Below are 16,007 nucleotides of genomic sequence, written 5' to 3' on the forward strand. Positions count from 1 at the left end.
CCTGTCTGATATAAAACAGCCCCACTGACACTGACACCAATCTCCCCCTGTCTGATATAAACCAACCCAGAATCACTGACACCAATCTCCCCTTGTCTGATTTAAACCAGACCCACAGTCAATGACGCCAATCTCTCCCTGTCTGATATAAACCAGACCCACAGTCACTGACACCAATCTCCCCTTGTCTGATTTAAACCAGACCCACAGTCTCTGACACCAGTCTCCCCCTGTCTGATATAAACCAGCCCCGCAGTCAATGACGCCAATCTCCCCCTGTCTGATATACACCAGCCCCATTGACACTGACACCAATCTCCCTCTGTCTGATATAAACCAGCCCCACAGTCACTGACACCAATCTCCCCCCGTCTGATATGCACCAGCCCCACAGACACTGACACCAATCTCCCCCTGTCTGATATAAACCAGCCCCACAGTCACTGACACCAATCTCCCATGTCAGATATATTCCAGCCCCACATTCACTGACGCCAATGTCCCCCAGTCTAACATAAACCAGCCCCACAGTCACTCACACCAATCTCCCCCTGCCTGATATACATCAGCCCCACAGACAAAGACACCAACCGCCCGCTGTCTGATATAAACCAGCCCCACAGTCACTGACACCAATCTCCCCCTGTCTGATATAAATCAGCCTCACAATCACTGACACCAATCTCCCCCTGTCTGATATAAACATACCCACAGTCATTGACACCAATGTCCCCCTGTCTGATATATTCCAGCCCCACAGTCACTGACGCCAGTCTCACCTTGTCTGATATAAACCAGCCCCACAGTCACTGACGTCAATCTCCCCCTGTCCGATATAAACCAGCCCCAAAGTCACTGACACAAATCTCCCCCTGTCTGATATAGACCTGCCCCACAGTCACTGACACCAATCTCCCTTGTCTGATATAAACCAGCCCCTCAGTCACTGACACCAATCTCCCCCTGTCTGATATCGACCTGCCCCACAGTCACTGACACCAATCTCCCCTTGTCTGATATAAACCAGCCCCTCAGTCACTGACACCAATCGCCCCTTGTCTGATATAAACCAACCCACAGTCACTGACACCAATCTCCCCCTGTCTGATATAAACCAACCCACCGTCACGGACACCAATCTACCCCTGTCTGATATAAACCAGGCCCACAGTCAATGTCACCAATCTCCCCTTGTCTGACATAAACCAGCGCCACAGTCACTGTCGCCAATCTCCCCTTGTCTGATATAAACCAGCCCCACAGTCACTGACGTCAATCTCCCCCTGTCCGATATAAACCAGCCCCAAAGTCACTGACAAAAATCTCCCCCTGTCTGATATAGACCTGCCCCACAGTCACTGACACCAATCTCCCTTGTCTGATATAAACCAGCCCCTCAGTCACTGACACCAATCTCCCCCTGTCTGATATCGACCTGCCCCACAGTCACTGACACCAATCTCCCCTTGTCTGATATAAACCAGCCCCTCAGTCACTGACACCAATCGCCCCTTGTCTGATATAAACCAACCCACAGTCACTGACACCAATCTCCCCCTTTCTGATATAAACCAACCAGGAGTCAATGACGCCAATCTCCCCCGTCTGATATGAACCAGCCCCACAGACACTGACACCAATCTCCCCTTGTCTGATTTAAACCAGACCCACAGTCTCTGACAACAGTCTCCCCCTGTCTGATATAAAACAGCCCCACTGACACTGACACCAATCTCCCCCTGTCTGATATAAACCAACCCAGAATCACTGACACCAATCTCCCCTTGTCTGATTTAAACCAGACCCACAGTCTCTGACACCAGTCTCCCCCTGTCTGATATAAACCAGCCCCACAGTCAATGACGCCAATCTCTCCCTGTCTGATATAAACCAGCCCCACAGTCACTGACACCAATCTCCCATGTCAGATATATTCCAGCCCCACAGTCACTGACGCCAATGTCCCCCAGTCTAACATAAACCAGCCCCACAGTCACTGACACCAATCTCCCCTAGTCTGACACAAAACCAGCCCCATAGTCACTGACATCAAGCTTCCCCTGTCTGCTATAAAACAACCGCACAGACACTGACACCAATCACCCTCTGTCTGATATAAACATACCCACAGTCATTGACAGCAATCTCCCCCTGCCTGATATAAACCAGCCTCACAATCACTGACACCAATCTCTCCCTGTCTGATGTAAACATACCCACAGTCATTGACACATATCTCCCCCTGTCTGATATATTCCAGCCCCACAGTCACTGACGCCAGTCTCCCCTTGTCTGATATAAACCAGCCCCACAGACACTGACACCAATATCCCTCTGTCTGATATAAACCAGCCCTACAGTCACAGACACCAATCAGCCCCTGTCTGATATAAACCAGTCCCACAGTCACGGACACCAATCTCCCGCTGTCTAATATAAACCAGTCCCATAGTCACTGACACCAATCTCTGCATGTCTGATATAAATCAGCCTCACAGTCTCTGACACCAGTCTCCCCCTGTCTGATATAAACCAACCCCACAGTCAATGACGCCAATCTCCCCTGATATAAACCAGCCCCACAGACACTGACACCAATCTCCCCCTGTCTGATATAAACCAACCCACAGTCACTGACACCAATCTCCCCCTGTCTGATATAAACCAACCCAGTCACTGACACCAAAATCCCCTTGTCTGATTTAAACCAGCCACAAAGTCACTGACACCAATCTCCCCTTGTTTGATATAATACAGCCCCTCAGTCCCTGACACTACTCTCCCCCATCTGATATAATCCAGACCCACAGTCACTGACACCAATCTCCCCTTGTCTGATTTAAACCAGACCCACAGTCTCTGACACCAGTCTCCCCCTGTCTGATATAAACCAGCCCCACAGTCAATGACGCCAATCTCCCCCTGTCTGATATACACCAGCCCCATAGACACTGACACCAATCTCCCTCTGTCTGATATAAACCAGCCCCACAGTCACTGACGCCAATCTCCACCTGTCTGATATAAATCAGCCCCACAGTCCCTGACACCAATCTCCCCTTGTCTGATAAAATCCAGCCCCACCGTCACTGACGCCAATCTCCCCCTGTCTGATATAAACCAGCCCCACAGTCACTGACGCCAATGTCCCCCAGTCTGATATAAACCAGCCCCACAGTGACTGACGCCAATCTCCCCATGTCTGATATAAAGGAGCCCCTCATTCACTGACACCAATCTCTCCTGATATAAACCAGTCCCCCAGAGAGTGATACGAAACTCCCCTAGTCCAATTTAAACCATTTCCACAAAATCTTTCACAAATTCCCCCTAGACTGATATAAACCAGCGTCACAGTCTATGGTAAATCAGCCCCACAGTCACTGACACCAATCTCCCCCTGTCTGACATAAACTTTGATTCCCATTCTTCCTGGGAGGAAAGTAGGGCCATGTGTGCAACGTTCAAGTCAATAAGAATTGTCAGCAAGGATTCATCAACTTTCTTTTTGGAGATTTTAATGCCGGGGAACCTTTCAGATATCAAATTTCAGTTCTTTTCCCAGGGAGCAAGTTCCATTTGAAGCAGAAATTCAATATTATTTGCACACTAATTGCCTGTGAAATTTTTCTGAATTTGACAGAATGATCATAGTGAGCTGGTTTTAAAGGGTCGCTATACCCTGAAGAAAGCTGTCAGCTATGATGACAAGAATCTTCAACTCTACTCTAGTGATGAGGAAGTAACTTCAGCAGAAGCAAGCCCTAACTGTCAGGACGAACTTGATTCAGTGCTGGATGTCAGAGCAACAGGAGTAATGGAATATTCCAACCTCTGCAGTCACTTGTAGACTTGTTGGTGTGGGAGCTGACTACATCCACTTGCACTGGTTGAACAGGTCACTCCCAGGTGTGAATCTGCTGATGTGTCAGAAGTTGGATGAAGTTGTGAATCCTTCCTCTCACACAGGGCAGGCGAATGACCACGACACAGTGTGAACTCACTGATGGGTCAGAAGATTAGATGTATGAGGGAACCCTTTCTCCCACACGGCAGATGAATATTCTTTCCGCAGTTTGAACATGCTGATGGATCAGTAGCTGTGACAGTTGAGAAAATCCCTCTCACAAATGGAGCAGGGGAATGAATAGCTTCTCCCCAGTATGAACCTGATCTACCAGTCACTCTGAGTGAATCCTTCCTCACAGAGACAACAGGTGAATGGTCTCTCACTTGCGTGAAATAGCTGGTGTGTCAGCAGAGTTGTTGACTGAGTGAATCCTTTCCCACACTGAGTGCAGGAGAATGGCTTCTACCAGTGTGACTGTGTGGATGAATTTCCAACAGGAATGAGTATTTGAATGCCTTTCCACAATCCCCATGTTTACATGGTTTCCTTGTGGTACTGGTGTTGTTGCTTGTCTCCAGGTTTGGTGATAAGTTCAAGCCTTGCCCACACACAAGCACACCCCCACGGTGGTGGGAAATGGGAACTCACTGTCTGTAAGGGGTTCAGAAGGAGAAACTCTCCAAATGTTGAAAATGTTGTTATGAAGTTGAAGATGTATACTGTACCTTTAAGGGAGAGTGAAGGATGTTTTGGCAGTGAGAGCAACTGTCGTGTGACTTGACTATGACTTGAAAATATGTAACATTTGGTTGTAAACTAGATACCTCAGTAGTTTGACCACCATTTGAATTCAACCAATCCATTTAAATTATGCCCCAGTATACTAAAACCCAATGGAATGTGAATTTTACCGTTTTGACAACTTAGAACCAGTGAGATGATCTGATATTTGGGGTATCAAAGGTCAGCATTTTGAGAGTTAGCTAGAGAGAGAGAAAGGGAGAGACAGAGAGAGAGAGAGAGAGAGAGAGAGAGACAGAGAGAGAGAGAGAGAGACAGAGAGAGAGAGAGAGAGAGAGAGAGAGAGAGAGAGAGAGAGACTGCCATCCAAAACACTCGATCAAAGGTAGTTTTTTTTTAACCTTGCAGCAGAAGTTTAAAGACGACCCAGGGAGATCTACAAACAGGAAGATCGACACCGGATTTGAAAATTAATATGTTGCACATTTTAATTGGGGATTATTGGATCAGTATATTGTTATAGAGTTGGACATAGAAAACAGATCTTTAAGAGAAAAGTGGTTCAGAGTTGTAAATAGTTATTGTTTACATAGAACATAGAAATGTACAGTACAGAACAGGCCCTTTGGCCCACGATGTTGTGCCAAGGATTAATCCTAATGTAAAATAAAATAACTTAACTTACACACCCCTCACTTCACTGCTATCCATGTGCATGTCCAGTAGTCGCTTAATTGTCCCCAATGACTCTGCTTCCACCACCACCGCTGGCAACAGCATTCCATGCGTTCACAACTCTCTGCGTAAAGAAACTACCTCTGACAACCCGTTTAACTTTTCTCCTAATAACTTAAAACTATGACTCCTCGTGCCAGTCAATCCTGCCCTGGGGTAAAGTCTCTGGCTATTGACTCTATCTATTACTCTCATTACCTTGTATACCTCGATCAGGTCTCCTCTCTTCCTCCTTCTCTTCAGAGAGAAAAGTCTGAGTTTCGTCAATCTCTCTTCATAAGGCAAGCCCTCCAGTCCAGGCAGCCCTGGTAAACATTCTTTGCACCCTCTCCAAAGCCTCTGTATCTTTCCTATAGTCGGGCATCCAGAACCGGACACAATATTCCAAGTGTGGTCTCACCAGGGGATTGTAGAGCTGCAGCGAAACCTCTCGGCTCTTAAACTTGATTCCCCTGTTAATGAAAGCCAAAACACCATATACTTTCTTAACAACCCTATCCACTTGGGTGGCATATTTGCGGGAACTATGTACTTGAACACCAAGATCCCTCTGTTCCTCCACACTGCCAAGATCAGGTCTTTAATCCTGTATTCAGTATTCTATTTCGACCTTTCAAATTGCATCATTTTGCATTTATCCAGGTTTAATTCCATCTGCCATTTTTCAGCCCAGCTCTGCATCCTGTCTATGTTGTGCTGCAGCCCTCGATACTATCAACAGAACCTCCAACCTATGTGCCATCTGCAAATTTACTAACCCACCCCTCAATCTCCTCATCCAAGTCATTTATAAAAACTACAAAGAGCAGAGACCCAAGAACAGAACCCGGTGGGACCCCACTCAAGACTGACCTCCAGGCAGAACTTGCCATCTACAACCACTCTCTGCCTTCTGTCAGCTAGCCAATTCTGAATCTAAATAGCCAAATCTTCCAAAACCCATACCTCCTGACTTTATGGATGAGCCTACCATGGGGAACCTTATCGAATGCCTTGCTGAAGTCCTTATACATCACATCCACCAGCTCGACCTTCATCGATCTGTCCTGTCACTTCCTCATAGAACTCAATAAGATTTATGAGGGATGACCTGCCCCTCACAAAGCCATGCTGACTGCCTTTAATCATGCTATGTTTTTCCAAATAGTCATAAATTCTATCCCTCAGATTTCTGTCCAAAACCTTGCTGACCACAGACGGAAGACTGACTGGTCTGTAATTGCCAGGGATTTCCCTATTTCCCTTCTTGAAAAGAGGAACAACACTCGTCTCCTAGCAATCCTCCTGTACGACTCCCGTGGAGAGTGAGGATGCAAAGATCTTCACCAGCGGCTTAGCAACCTCCTTTCTTGCTTCCCGGAGTAGCCTGGGATAAATCCGGTCTGGTCATGGGGACTTATCAATCTTAATGTTTGCCAAAATTTCCAGCTCATCAACTTCATCAATCCTGATCTGTTCCAGCCTGTATCCCAGCTCCTCAAAGTTCTCATTCACAACAAGGTCCCTCCCCTTAGTGAAAACCAAAGCAAAAAACCTCATTTAGGGCTTCCCCTATCTGCTCAGACTCCACGCACAAGTTCCCTACGGTATCACTGATTGGCCCTACCTTCTCCCTGATCATTCTCTATTCCTCAGGTATGTGTAAAATGCCTTTGGATTCTCCCTGATCCTTCTTGCCAAGCTCTTTTCATGCCCCCTCCTGGCTCTCCTCCGTCCATTACTGAGCTCCTTTCTAGCAAGCCTGTAATCCTCGAAAGCTGTGTTGGATCCTTGCCTCCTCCACCTTACGTAAGCTGCCTTCTTCCTTTTGAGGAGAAGCTCCTCTGTTCTCGTTACCCCTTCTTACCCGTCTCAGAGGGACATATTTGTGCATCACTCGCAACAACTGCCCCACATGGCTGCTGTGCCCTTTCTATGGCACAATTGCTCCCAGTCTGTACGTCCCAACTCCTGTCTGATCGCGTCATAATTTCATTTTCCCCAGTTAAAACATTCACTTTTTAAAATGTTTAATGCTCACTTTTAGGGTTAAAGAATAAAATTGATATTTTTAAAAAAAACAGTGGCATTTGGGAGTCCTCTGTCCCCTTACCAGATTACGAGGCAAGGTGAGTTTTTCTGCGTTTCGTTTAAATTGCAGAAGGGCTCTCGGATCTTTTTTCTGTGCTGTAGATCTCTGTAACTCCATGCTGTCCAGGTCCTGTCTGCTGTGGATGGTGCAAAGCTTTTCCAAGGCTGTGCATCTGGTTGGAACACTCCTGCTTCCAAGTTCAAACACCGATAGCATTCAGTTCCTGATTCATTGTGTTGGATCAGATTTTGACTGTTTTTGGTTTGGTTTGAGTTTCCTTTCTCTGGCCCTCTCCTGATCCCTTGTAAAAGAAGTTTATAAACTGATCACTGTCAGGACAGGAGAGAAGTTCAGACCATTTCCAGTATTGGTGAATTATTTGTCCCCGTCATGTTCCCCCCTCCCCCAGAGCTGTGAATGCCTGTCCCCCCCTCCCCCGGAGCTGTGAATCACTGTACCCCCCAGACCTGTGAATGCCTATCTCCCCTCCTCCAGAGCTGTGAATGCCTGTCCCCCCTCCCCCAGAGCTGTGAATCACTGTACCCCCCAGACCAGTGAATGCTTGTCCCCCCCACCCCCGGAGCTGTGAATGCCTGTCCCCCCCACCCCCCAGAGCTGTGAATGCCTGTCCCCCCCACCCCCTAGAGCTGTGAATGCCTGTCCCCCCCACCCCCCAGAGCTGTGAATGCCTGTCCCCCCTCCCCCGGAGCTGTGAATGCCTGTCCCCCCTCCCCCGGAGCTGTGAATCACTGTACCCCCCAGACCTGTGAATGCTTGTCCCCCCCCACCCCCAGTGCTGTGAATGCCTGTCCCCCCCACCCCCCAGAGCTGTGAATGCCTGTCCCCCCCACCCCCCAGAGCTGTGAATGCCTGTCCCCCCCACCCCCCAGAGCTGTGAATGCCTGTCCCCCCTCCCCCAGAGCTGTGAATGCCTGTCCCCCCTCCCCCGGAGCTGTGAATCACTGTACCCCCCAGACCTGTGAATGCTTGTCCCCCCCACCCCCAGTGCTGTGAATGCCTGTCCCCCCCACCCCCCAGAGCTGTGAATGCCTGTCCCCCCCACCCCCCAGAGCTGTGAATGCCTGTCCCCCCCACCCCCCAGAGCTGTGAATGCCTGTCCCCCCTCCCCCAGAGCTGTGAATGCCTGTCCCCCCTCCCCCGGAGCTGTGAATCACTGTACCCCCCAGACCTGTGAATGCTTGTCCCCCCCACCCCCCAGAGCTGTGAATGCTTGTCCCCCCCACCCCCCAGAGCTGGGAATGCCTGTCCCCCCCACCCCCCAGAGCTGGGAATGCCTGTCCCCCCCACCCCCCAGAGCTGGGAATGCCTGTCCCCCCCTCCCTGGGTCAGTCCCATAGGCCCCGCCCCATAGGCCCCGCCCCATCTCCATTGTCCCCATTGTCTCCGTCACTGGGACCGCAGGCCCCGCCCAAGCGCGGTGCGTCACCAGAATAACTGCGCATGCGCCTCGTCCCAAACAAAATGGTGACCACGGCCCAGGTCCCGGGAATTAAACTCAGGGCTGAAACCGCGGGACCCGCTAATTCTTATTCGGTTCGCGGGACCTTTCCTGGGCATTGCCAAGACGGATCGCACCACCTCTCCCACCGCTGGCTCTATTATTCCTTTGTAACCACCCCCTCCCCGCCATTACCTGGAGAATGAAAAAGGGGCCTTCAGTCAATGTGCGCATGCTCCAACGTGCTCAATCGGCGCCTGCGCACTGGCGTCCTTTGGGATAGACATATCGCGCGCCCTCTTCAGGAGTGTCCTAGAACTTCACCCTGCAGCCAGGTCTCAGGGAGGACCATTCAGTCAGACTGTGGGCTTCTCTCACTCACTCTCCTTCTCTTCAATTAGCTTCACAGATTATGTGGAGGGGACAGTCTGTGGTCAGGAAACAGAACCAGGTATCATATTAGAATTGGAAAGATTGATTTTTATTTTATGTTTGGAATATTGTTCAATTCTGAACTTGGAAGGAGCAAACACCAAGTGAGGAGAAACTGTGCACCTGTCCTGTGTGTGGATGAAATCATCTGAACTGTCAAGACATAATCACAGTCACGCTGGGAGAAAGGATGGGAATATGAGGACGGTGAAGGAGGATTCAAATCCCCACCTCAACTGGAAATTCATCAATGCACTCACACTGAGGAAAGGCCATTCATCTGCTCCAAGTGTGGGAAGGGATTCACTCAGTCTTCTCAACTGCAGGCAGACCATAGAGTTCACCCAGATCAAAGACCCTTTAAAATGACAAGACTGTGGAAAATGCCATGGAAATTCTGGACAACTGAAGTGCCGTTGATGTATTCGAACAGAGGAGAGACCATTCAGGAGTTCTCACTGCGGCATTCAGTTCAGGCAATCATTTCAACTCACTACACACCAGCGAGATCGCACTGGGTAGAGGCTGAGAACCTGCTCTGACTGCGGCAAGGCGTTCATTCAGTCATCCAGCTGCAGATATATCGGCAAACCCAGACTGTTCCCTTGAGCCGAATGAGAAGGCATTCTATACCATATCCGATGTGCAAAAACACCGGTGAGTTCACACAAGGGTGAGACTATTTCGTTACGCTGTGTTTAGGGAGGCATTTACTCACTCTTCTGCCCTACTGGGAGGCCAGTGAGTTCACACTGAGACCAGGCCTTTTAAATGTCCAGACTGTGGGAAGTGCTGTAAAGGTTCCAGGGAACTGATGTTCCACCAACATGTTCACAGTGATGAGAAACCTTTCTGGGGCCCTCACTGCAGGACCAGGTTCAGTCAATCATCTGACATCAAACATCAGTGAGTTCACACCAGGGAGAGGCCATTCACCTGCTCCGTGTGTAAGAAGGGTTTGCTCACTCATTCTACCTGCTGAGACTCCGACGTGTTCATAACGAACTACAGCAATGAGATTGTGCTGTTAACCACATCCAGGCCCAAGCCATGTTCACCGAGTCTGTTTATGCTCAGGTTAATTAACCTGTGATGACAGGTTTAATATTTTGGATAAAAGTCAAATAAATTAGTTTTGCATGAGATATATTGAGCCATTTTAGCATCTCTGATGCAAGGTAGTTCCTTTTTGAAGGGATCACCCCCACTGTGGCATTTCACCATTGGCCCTACTGAAGGTTGAAGGTTCATGGATTAAGAACTCCCGAAATGGACTGGAGGACAGTCAAGTTTCAGTATCTTAAGGAATAGCTGGTGAGAAACAAGAGAAAACTTGACTCAAGTCTGGGCTTTCCTTGTCAGTGTACATCTAGGGTGAATGATACCTGACTCCCTGATCTGTCTGACATTCAACCAGGTTGGTACGAGATGGGCTCAGTTTCTTCAAGAATACAGACAAATATTCTTCACAACTGAAGGCATTAAATGTAGCCATTAGAGAAGTGGAAAGGCCTTTAAAAAAAGATTGTGAACTATTGTTATAGAACTGAACAAAACCAAAATGTTGCTAAAAGAAAAACAAAATTGAACATTTCTGCCCTACACTGGTCAGGATTAGAAGACAAGTAAGCAAACTGAAACAGGGAGAACCAATTGATGAGTGATAGGGATTGCCATGGAGATGGAGCAAAAGCTACCAGGATTTGGGTAATGCACGATGGAGGATGGGAAATGCTTTGGCTGTAAGAACTGCTCGCTTTTAGGGTATATTAGGTGTTGGAAGTGAGTTTCTCGAATTCCACATGCAGTAATTACTGTTCTTAAGCCGTTGCATTGTTTTGGAAGTTTGGGAGAAAAAAAAATCAAAATAATGACACTATAAAAAGAAGGAGGTGAACAAAGGTAGTGACCCCATGGTCAGGGAGAGAGACAGAGAGGGAGGGAGAGAGAGAGAGAGACAGAGACAGAGAGAAAAAAACACACACTGCTGACTGACACAGCAGTGAATCTGCACAGTTACTGCCTTTGCTGTTTGAGTTCAAGTGTTTCCGGACATTGGGGTGCGTTGAAGAAAAATTGACAAACAGCAAAATTCACAGCTGTCATCCGAAGAAACTATGTTGGAGAGCACACAGCACAGGAGCAGATAAGTGCATGGTTTTTAAGTATAATATTGCTGTCATTTTTAATAGTGAATGGAGTTGGTTATTTTTCGTTTTTTTTAGATCTGTCCTTTGATTAAAATTTAAAAATATGAAACATTGATATTAAGTTAGACTGGATTAGTGTTTTTTTTTAGTGCATAAGACTATGCTATTTTCTGGAGGTTGTTAAGGTACAAAGATGGCCTTGAGTGGAGTGATGTGCTCTTCCTGTCAGCTGTTGGAGATTAGGGAGAGTTTCCTTGATACTGATGATGATGTCAGCAGTAAGTGTGTTTGGTTCTGAATCCTATCAGATCACATCGATCAGTTGGAGCGGCAGTTTGAGGCAATGAGGAATTTACAGGAGCTAGGGGCATCTGACGGATGGTAGTTTTAAGGAAGGGAGAAAAACCAGGAAAAGTAGTAGAGGGAGGCAGGTAGTGTCGGAGTTTCCTGCGGCTAACCCCATCTCAAACAAGTATGTTGTTTTGGAAAATGTAGGGGGTGATTGCCTTTCAGGAGAACGCAGCATGAACAGCCAAGTTTCTGGGACCGAGCCAGGCTGTAATGTAACGAGGGGTATGTCAGGTACCAAGCGATCGATTGTGAGAGGGGATTCTCTAGTCAGAGGCACAGGCAGATGTTTCTGCGGCCGACAGCGATAAATCAGAATGGTGTGTTGCCTCCCTGTTTCCAGGATCAAGGCAGAATATTCTCAAAGGGCAGTGGGACCAGCAGCAGGTCACTGTGCACACTGGAACCAATGACACAGGAAGGAAAAAGGATGAGATGTTGAAGAGAGGAGATAGAAAGTTAGGCAGGAATTTTAAAAGGAGGTCCTCGAGGGTAGTAATATCTGGATTACTCCCGATGCTGAGAGTTAGTGAGGCTAGGAATAGGAGGATCGAGCAGATGAACGTCTAGGAAAAAGTGAAGACTGCAGATGTTGGAGATCAGAGTCGAGAACGTGGTGCTGGAAAAACACAACAGGTCAGGCAGCATTTGAGCAGCAGGAGAATCGACATTTTAGGAAAAAGTCCTTCATCAGGAATGAGGCTGTGAGCCAAGGAGGTGGAGAGATAAATGGAAGGGGGTGGGCCTGGGGTAAGGTAGCTGAAAGTTCATTAGCTGGATGGAGTTGGGGGTAAAGGTGAAAGGTCGGAGCGGAGGGGAGGGGGGAGTGGATCGGTGGGAAGGAAGATTGACAGGTAGGACAGGTCATGAGGGCGGTGCCAATTGGAAGGTTGGGGCTGGGATTGGGGGGGGGGGTGTTGAGGGGGAGGAGAAATGAGGAAACTGGTGAAACCCACATTGATAGTGTGTGGTTGCAATGTCCCAAGGCAGAATGTGAGGCATTCTTTCTCCAGGTGTCGGGTGGTTAGGGTTTAGTGATAGAGGCCCAGGACCTGCATGTCCTCGGCAGAGTGGGAGGGGGAGTTGAGAGGTTTTCAGCCACAGGGTGGTGGGGTTGGTTGGTGCGGGTGTCCCGGAGATTTTCTCTGAAGAGCTCAACAAGTAGGCGACCTATATCCCCGATGTAAAGGAGACTGCATCGGGAGCAACGGATACAGTAAATGACGTGTGGAAGTGCAGCGAAAGCTCTGATGTATGTGGAAGGCTCCTTTGGGGCATTTGGGAAGTGAGAGGGAGTTCGGGGCACAGGTTTTGCAATTCCTGTGGTGACAGAGGAAGGTGCCAGGAGGGGAGGGTGGGTTGGTGGGGTATGGGGTGTGGACCTGACAAGGGAGTTGCGGAGGGAATGGTTTTTACAGAAAGCAAATAAGGGTGTGGAGGGAAATATATCTCTGGTGCTGGGGTCCATTTGTAGGTGGTGGAAATGGCAGAGGATGGTGAAATGTATCCGGAGGTTGGTGAGATGGAAGGTGAAGATCAGGGGGATTCTGTCCTTGTTTAGCTGTGGGAGCCGGTGGGTTTGTAGAAGATGTCTGTGTTGAGTCGGTCACTGTTGATGGAGATGGAGAGCCCCAGGAAGGGGAGGGAGGGCAGTGTCCAAATGAATGTATAGCTGTGGAGCTGGTGTATGGGAGAAGGGATCACATTTTAGATCACTAGAAGCTCTTCTCGGGTAGGAGTGACCTATACAAGAAGGATGGGTTGCACCTGAATTGGGAGGGAATTAGAGGGAGATTGCTGCAGTTGCTTGGCGAGATTTAAAGTAATAAGGTGGGGGTGTGGGACCCTGGGAGATAGTGAGGAAAGAGATCAATCTGAGACTGGTACAGTTGGGAAGAAAAGCAAGTCAAACAGTCAGGGCAGGCAGGGACAAAGCAGAGAACAAGGTAGGACCGATAAATCAAACTGCATTTACATTAATGCAAGGGGCCTAACACGGAAGGCAGATGAACTCAGGGCATGGTTAGGAACATGGGACTGGGATATGAGAGCATTTACAGAAACATGGCTCAGGGATGGACAGGACTGGCAGCTTAATGTTCGAGGATACAAATGCTACAGGAAGGATAGAAAAGGAGGCAAGACAGGAGGGGGGGGGGGGGGAGAGAGGCTTTTTTCATAAGGGATTGCATTACAGCTGTACTGAGGAAGATATTTCTGGGAATACATCCGGGAAGTCATTTGGGTGGAAGTGAGAAATAAGAAAGAGATTATTACCTTTGCGGGACTGTACTATGGAGCTCCACAAAGTCAGCGGGAAATTGAGAAACAAATTTGTAAGGAGATCTCGGTTATCTGTAAGAATAATAGGGTGGTTATGGTAGGGGATTTTAACTTTCTAACTGTAGACTGGGACTGCTGTAGTGTTAAGGGTTTAGATAGAGAGGAGAAAGTGAGGTCTGCAGATGCTGGAGATCAGAGCTGAAAATGTGTTGCTGGAAAAGCGCAGCAGGTCAGGCAGCATCCAGGGAACAGGAGAATCGACGTTTTGGGCATAAACCCTTCTTCTTTAGATAGAGAGGAATTTGTTAAGTGTGTACAAGAAGATTTTCTGATTCAGTATGTGGATGAACCTACAAGAGAAGGTGCAAACCTTGACCTACTCTTGGGAAATAAGGCAGGGCAGGTGAGTGAGGTGTCAGGGGGGGAGCACTTTGGGGCCAGCGACCAGAATTCTATTAGTTTCAAAATAGTGATGGAAAAGGATAGACAGAATCTAACTGTTAAAATTCTAAATTGGATAAAGGACAATTTTGGCAGTATTAGGTAAGAACTTTGAAAAGTTGATTGGGTGCGGAGTTTTGCAGGTAAAGGAATGGCTGGAAAATGATGAAGATTTCAAAAATGAGATAATGAGACAGAGTGTTCCTGTTGGGGTGAAAGGCAAGGCTGGTAGGTGTGGGGAATGCTGGGTGACTATAAAAATTGAGGGTTTGGTCAAGAAAAAGAAGGAAGCATATGTTAGGTATAGACAGAATAGATCGAGTGAATCATTAGAGTATAAAGGCAGTAGAAGTATACTTAAGAGGGAAATCATGAGGGCAAAAAGGGGGCATGAGATACCTTTGGCAAATGGGGTTAAGGAGAATCCAAAATGATTCTACAAATACATTAATGATAAAGGGGTAACTAGGGAGACAATAGGGCCCTTCAAGGATCAGCAAGGCAGCCTATGTGTCGAACCGCAAGAGATGGGGGAGAAACAAAAGAAGTATTTGCATCAATGTTTACTGTGGAGAAGGACATGGAAGATATAGAATGTGGGGAAATAGATAGAGACATCTTGAAAAATGTCCAGATTACAGAGCAGGAGGTGCTGGATGTCTTAAAATACATAAAGGTGGGTAAATCCTCTTGCTGAGATACTTGTATCATCGATAGTCACAGGTGTGGTGCTGGACGACTGGAGGTTGGCAAACGTGGTGCCACTGTTTAAGAAGGGTTGTAAGGACAAGCCAGGGAACAACAGACCAGTGAGCCTGACCTCGGCGGTGGGCAAGTTGTTGGAGGGAATCCTGAGGGACAGGATGTACATGTATTTGGAAAGGCAAGGACTGATTCGGGATAGTCAACATGGCTTTGTGCGTGGGAAATCATGTCTTACAAACTTGATTGAGTTTCTTGAATAAGTAACAAAGAGAATTAGTGAGGCAGAGCGATGGACGTGATTTATATGAACCTCAGTAAGGCATTCGACAAAGTTCCTCATGGGAGACTGGTTAGCAAGGTTAGATCTCATGGAATAAAGGAAGAACGAGCCACTTGGATACAGAACTGGCTTGAAGGTAGAAGACAGAGGGTGGTGGTGGATGTTTGATTATCGGACTGGAGGCCTGTGACCAGTGATGTGCCACAAGGATCAGTGCTGGATCCACTACTATAAGATTTGGGTGTGAGCATAGAGGTATATGGAGTAAGTTTGCAGATGACACCAACATTGTCGGTGTAATGGACAGCGAAGAAGGTGACCTCAGAGTATAACGGGATCTTGATCAGATGGGCCAATGGGCCAAAGGTTGGTAGATGGAGTTTAATTTAGATAAATGCAAGGTGCTGCATTTTGGAAAGGCAAATCAGGGCTGGGCTTATACACTTCATGGTCATGTCCTGGGGAGTGTTGTTGATCAAAGAAACCTTGGAGTTTATAGTTCCGTGGAAGTG

At 47.8% G+C, this 16,007-nt stretch overlaps 2 long non-coding RNA genes across 2 annotated transcripts in view; one reads left to right on the plus strand and one right to left on the minus strand.

The window, feature by feature from the left end:
- Positions 1–7,798, minus strand: part of LOC148134979 (uncharacterized) — a 35,497-nt gene extending 27,699 nt beyond the window's left edge. The window contains exon 1 of the long non-coding RNA XR_015755461.1: positions 7,419–7,798. This is a non-coding gene — a long non-coding RNA (uncharacterized LOC148134979). The remainder of the gene's footprint in view (positions 1–7,418) is intronic.
- A 1,484-nt stretch (positions 7,799–9,282) lies between these two features.
- Positions 9,283–16,007, plus strand: part of LOC148134980 (uncharacterized) — a 30,349-nt gene continuing 23,624 nt past the window's right edge. The window contains exon 1 of the long non-coding RNA XR_015755446.1: positions 9,283–9,945. This is a non-coding gene — a long non-coding RNA (uncharacterized LOC148134980). The remainder of the gene's footprint in view (positions 9,946–16,007) is intronic.

This window comes from Chiloscyllium plagiosum, unplaced genomic scaffold (assembly GCF_037043375.1).
Source record: "Chiloscyllium plagiosum isolate Xiang-an unplaced genomic scaffold, Cpla_swu_hap1 HiC_scaffold_51, whole genome shotgun sequence".
Classification (NCBI taxonomy): Eukaryota; Metazoa; Chordata; class Chondrichthyes; order Orectolobiformes; family Hemiscylliidae; genus Chiloscyllium; species Chiloscyllium plagiosum.